We start from the raw sequence: 6,211 nt of genomic DNA, 5'->3' as shown, positions 1-6,211 counted from the left end.
ATAGTTCATGTGGTAAACAGATACAGATAATGCTGTACTCGCTCATCCCTACAAGTTAGTCCTCCGAGCTAACTACTGTAGCCGAGTGTTATAAATAAAAAACAGTAATTTGAACCAGCATGAACCAAGCCTGCCAAAACTGTTAACTCCTATCAACAATGGCAGCACGTGATGCTACTGCTTCTCGTCACTCTTTACCTTTCACATACAAATCCAACTTAACCCTAACTTTGTTAAGGTGCAACTAGTCTGTAACATTTTTTTTTTGAAACACTGTGGCATGTACTGTAAACAACCTTATGTAGTTTGAATGCCTTCTTTCTTCATACCAGGTCTTGCTTTTGTATTATGTTAAAAAAAATGCCAAAATGTAAGTTTTTTTTTTTTTTCTTTCAGTGAAGGAATTGTGTAGATTTTTGTGGATAAGAACAGCACATATTCTGTAACTATGTCTGATGTCTAATGTGAGTCTTGATAAAAAGATTAATGTTTTTTGGTCAAATGTCTGTACATTTATATTTCGGTAAGCAGAACAAATACTGACATTATTTAAATCATTACATTTTTATACATTTTTAAAAGCCCTTAACAGCCAAAATACACAATTTTACGCTCAGACTCTGTGGATATAAACACTAAGCATTGGATTGGTTTTGTACATTGACAATACCAATATAGTCTAATTCAAACCAGATGACCACATCCTTAAAATGTTATAAAAAGAGAAAGGAAAAAGTAGCATTAAGTGTCCTTCCAGAGTCTGAGTCAAGACTACCAAATACAACTCAAAAAAATCTGACATAGTCTCCTGTCAACCAGGTGTCAAAATATTGCTCAAACTGAACCTCAAATGACTGCTGATCTTAGTAGAAATGTGAATATGTTGTAAAGTTTGTCTGGGGTGACATATTTGGGGTTAACATCGGTCAACGTCTATCCAGTTAGTGGACATGGAACTATGAAATGCTCCTATGGATTCAGTCTTTCATTAAGAAACAAGAAGTAACATACTGGATTACAGCTGAGCAGGTAATTGAGCCCCAATTCAAACAGCTACTGCCAGTTTGAGGTTGAACTTGAAGTGAAAACCTTAACTGTGCAGTAATTAAATATGTACGGTATTTGCCCCTGGAAAGATAGCCAGAATTAGGAAACGGATATATTATAAAAAGCATATGTTTAAAAATTGTCTTGTTGACACCTAAATAAGCCATTATTGAGTTCTTAATGAGATAAAAAGTGAACAGAATCCAATCAAAATTGCATTTTGAGCTACAATGCCCCTTTCGGTCTTACTCCTCCATAATAATTAACATTACACTCAAACCCCGGCACATGAGGACCTTGTAATGAGGGTAGTGAAGTAATGATATCTCATTATGACATGCAGATCCCTTGCTGAATGCGCTGCCAGAGCTACACTCTGTGGCGAGGTGGGTTACTCCTCCAGAATACACTTAGGCAGCAGCAGTTGAGTCCTTCATCCTCATACAGCTCAATTTAAGAACGTCAATATGACCAAGGGCACCGGCAAACAGAACTGGTAATTGACGCAGCAATCATATTACATTCAGGGCCAGGTAATGTTCATTGCCGAGCTATTGAAATTGATTTTTGATGCGAACGGATGACAATACAGAGTGTATTAGCAGCAAGGGAAAAAACCTCAACTCTGATAGGTCGCCGTTATGTGAGGTTGGGTCATAATTACACTGGCCTATTTGTTTATTTGATGTTCCTAGTTAACGGCTCAATGGAGAATCTAGGATTTAATTGTAAGAGAAATAGGATGCACAAAAAGAGCCATGGCAAGAGCAAGAAAGATCTGAGCCCCTGGGCAAGAAAGGTGTGTCACTAACGCACATGGTTTGTGTCAAACCAATTTTAAGGAGGATGTTTTTTACAGGTATGCAATAAAAAAATAAATTAAAAAATTAAAAATTAGCACCTCTAAATCTGAGGCCATGGTTCTCAGCAGGAAACCGATGGAGTGCTCCTTCCGGGTAGGGATGGAGTCCTTACCTCAAGTGAAGGAGTTAGTACCTTGGGGTCTTGTTCGCGAGGAGGGGACTATGGAGCGGTGAGATTGGTCGGGAATCGGAGAGCCGGTGCGGTATTACATTCTGTTATCGCCACGTTGTGACGAAAAGAGCGAGCCAGAAGGCAAAGCTCTCGATCTACCGGGCAATTTTCGTTCCTACCCTCACCTATGGTCATGAAGGCTGGGTCATGACCGAAAGAACGAGATCAGGGTACAGCGGCCGAAATGGGTTTCCTCAGGAGGGTGGTGGCGTCTCCCTTAGAGATAGGGTGAGAAGCTCAGTCATCCGAGAGGAGCTCGGAGTAGAGCCGCTGCTCCTTCGCGTTGAAAGGAGCCAGTTGAGGTGGTTCGGGCATCTGGTAAGGATGCCTCCTGGGCGCCTCCCTAGGGAGGTATTCCAGGCACGTCCAACTGGGAGGAGACCTCGGGGAAGACCCAGGACTGGTGGAGAGATTATATCTCCAACCTGGCCTGGGAACGCCTCGGGATCCCCCAGTCGGAGCTAGTTGATGTGGCTCGGGAAAGGGAAGTTTGGGGTCCCCTACGGAGCTGCTGCCCCGCGACCCGATACCGGATAAGCGGATGAAGATGGATGGATGGATGGATGAAATTTGACCTTAGGTGTTTCGTTTATGCAAGGTAATTTGAGTCTCTAAGAGAGGCTAGTAGCCTTGTAAGTAATTCCAGATAATAAGAAAAACAATCAGCTCACGAAGTGATAAGTTAGACCTGTGATGTAACCAGTCCATAATCATAAGAGACAGGTGTTGCCATCATAAATAAAATACCATCATATCCCTTCTTTATTATGTTACTGTAGCTATTTCAAAACATTTTAAGCCATCTGTTGATGATGCAAAAGGGTTTAAAAAAAGCCTGGGCTGATATAATTACATGGCTCAGCTTCTTTACTGTGTGTATTTATAGGCGCAGGCATACAGCAGCTGAATGGCATGTGTTATTATGATTGTTATTTATTGCCAGGTCAAGACGCTGAACTAAGATTAGCCTCCTCTCAAGCTTCTTAATAAGTAAAGGTAATTGGCCATGTTTGTTGAAGCACCTATGCTCTTGTGTTACACAGGGTGTTAAGGAGAAAAAAAATCATATTCTTTAAACAAAATTGAGATGTTAACAGGGCAGTTGGAGGAATTGTAGTTGAATTTTTGAGACTGGAAATTAATTGGGCCAGGAATGAAGTAAGGTGTTGACACTTTCAAGCAGTCAGAGTCCCAAGTGCTCAGGCAGGAAGAAATATTACAATAGGCATGCATAAAAAGCATGAAAAGTGCCTGCTCCAGTCCCGGATAATTCCTCCTATTGTGCTGTAGAACGTTTTCTAATTGTTGCATATGCAAACGAATTGCACCATTTTTTAGTGGGAGTTTTGACCAAGCCTAAGCTCCCTTATGTGCTTATCCTTTGATATCATGCTTTCTGGGCTTTCACCACGCATGCCGCCGCTGATAGTGCTCTGTTGGGTTTTTATGTTCTGTGTCTTATCGGGTCAGAGGATTCCACTGAGGAATGGTGGTATTGTTGGCGCTGACCTCCCAAAAAGTCACATAAAAAAGAACTAAATTGAGTGGTGGCAAGCGGAAATCTCCAAGGAGGCACCATTTGCAATTCAAAGGCAAATTAGCAAATCAAACACTTTGTCATTGCCAAAGGAAATTGATGTTAGAAAATTGAGTGACATGTGTTTAATATTAAAAAGACTTACCTTAACAAACACATCATCAGCTAAAACAGTAAAAGCAATTGAGTGAAGGTAACATTATGACCTTGGAGGCTTTTTGAATACAACATCATCTGCATAAAGTGAGATTTAAAGGTCATCACTGTCATATCCAATCTGTGGAGTGACTAGTCAGGCTAAATCAAATTACAAAGATATCAATGAAACTGCCCTTGTACTAAGTCAACTTGAATCCATAAGTTTTCTGCAGCAATTCAGTGGCAGGGTCTAACAAAGTGGAAAGTAATGTGAATAATAAACTAGATGAATGTCAAGATCCCAGACATGGGTAGATGCTTAACTGTTCAGACAGGACAGTGTCAGGCCCATCAGAGAGTATATTATGCATCAGTCACACACCTGTCATTCAACAAGCATACAAATACAGTATCCGTTCAAAGATGGACACAGTAAACAACAGCCATGCTAGCGGCTCTGTTTGGCTTTACTTAGACACATTGGTGCTTTGAGCTAAACAACTACAACAACTAACAACTAAACACTAGGGCTGTACCCGTTCCAGAATTTTGTTAGTCGAATTGGATCTCACTTTTCAATTCAAATATTGGAATATATTTTTTTTTTTTTTCATAAAAAGGATCAAGCAATGCTTTATTGAACTGCTAGATTTTGAACAGTGGTAATTTCAGGGTGACAAAGACATTTGCATAATAAAGTAAACAAGCCAAGTTGGCCCTCTGAGCTAACTACTGAGGGTTACATATAAAAACACCAGGGCTTTGTAATTTTAACCAGCATAAACCCAGACCGCCAACACTGTTATCAACAATGGCAGCACACGGTGCTACTGCTTCTCTTCACTCTTTAACCTTAGCAATAAAAACCCAACTTAACCCTGACCTAACTAATTCACTTAGTTCATTTCCCCAACAGGCAGCTCAATGAAATAGTCTACACTAAAAACATTAACACTATATATCAAACCAAAGCCAGAGACTAAACTGTATTAAGTTGCTGTGAGCTGTAAATTCACTACTACTAAGCAGAAGGCAGAAGATAACCTAATAGATCTTGGAGCCTTACCGGACAGCAGCTGTCACTCAGACTAATCATGGATCCGGTTCTGTAGCTGTGTGTCCCTGTTGCTGACATTTTCAATGAGTGGATGTGATGATTTGATTCAAGATTTTACCCAGAGAGCAGCACAAAAGGGAGGAGCGCTCACTTTGTACAGAAGTAGCTGCACAGTGACTGTCAAGGAAAAAACTGCTCCTTTTTTTGTTATTGTGTTTTGATGTGCGTAACAACAGTGATTTTTGTATTGCGCTCTGATCGCTGCCAGACAAGGATAATCTACATGCAATACTGTCTTCAAAAGTATCATTTGAAGACAAACAAGAAGTGCTGAAGCAGATGCTCTGCTAACGTCACAGTGTAGCAAGGGGAACCCAAAGGCAACCAAGGCCTTTTACCAAGAAGGACAGGCCAATGCTATGGAGGAAACACTAGTATAGGCATGGCTAATGTACAATGTACAAATATTTAATAGGTGCTTAGAGTGTGTTATTGGTTAGGAGTTAGATGGGAGGCCCACAGTGTCCAGATGCTAGCATCTAGCTAAAGCTGCCTAACATTTTAGTATTGAAAGCCACGAATGTCTGGCCAAATGTAATACGATGAAAATCCATCATAGTTGTTATTGAGCTACTTCAGTCTGGACCAAGATGGTGGACAAGTTCACCAACCTACCAACCAAGAAGGCGTCATTGCCATCTCTAGAGCTTTGGCTAAATAAATTGATGGTCAACTTTAAAATGGATGTTAGGTCCTCGTTCCTTCCAGTCTGTCATCATTTCAGAGGGTCTGTGATTAACAATCACAGAAATCCATGACAGTAACTCAAGTTCACCTCGGCTCCCAATCAGCAAAGACACAGATTGCAGCGAATGACCGGTTGAGAAAGTGAAAAAGACAGAGGCAGTAGCTCCTCTGGGTAAATGAGCTCATGTCGATGCAAGTGACCTGTAATTATAGATAAAAGCCCTTTGCAGCAGACCATCATCTGCATCACTGACTCCTTTTCCTCTCGCTTGGACTCTTAAACCACTTATCAAATGGAACTGGTAAAAATTCCCTAGGTCCTTTTTTCTATGTTTGCAGATTCTTCGCACACCAATTTAACATATGCTCAAAATACTCCACATCTACATACAACGAATGCTCCTAAACCTTGATTCTCCTTGGAGAAGAGTTTTTTGAGAGCCTATTAGTGTGTGATAGCATCCCTCTGTATGATATAATGGCAGAAATTGTAAAGGAAGATGAAGATGGTATGTGACCATAAATCCTCCATTATAGTTAATGCCAGGTAGTACAGCTAAAGAAAGACACAGAATACCTTACACACTATGACAAAGCCAGATCTACCTGGAAACAAGCTTTTCTAACCTTGTGTCACACCTTTGGAAATA

The sequence above is a fragment of the Etheostoma spectabile genome, chromosome 19 (genome assembly GCF_008692095.1).
Source record: "Etheostoma spectabile isolate EspeVRDwgs_2016 chromosome 19, UIUC_Espe_1.0, whole genome shotgun sequence".
Taxonomy (NCBI): Eukaryota; Metazoa; Chordata; class Actinopteri; order Perciformes; family Percidae; genus Etheostoma; species Etheostoma spectabile.
Note: the sequence above shows the minus strand (reverse complement) of the source record.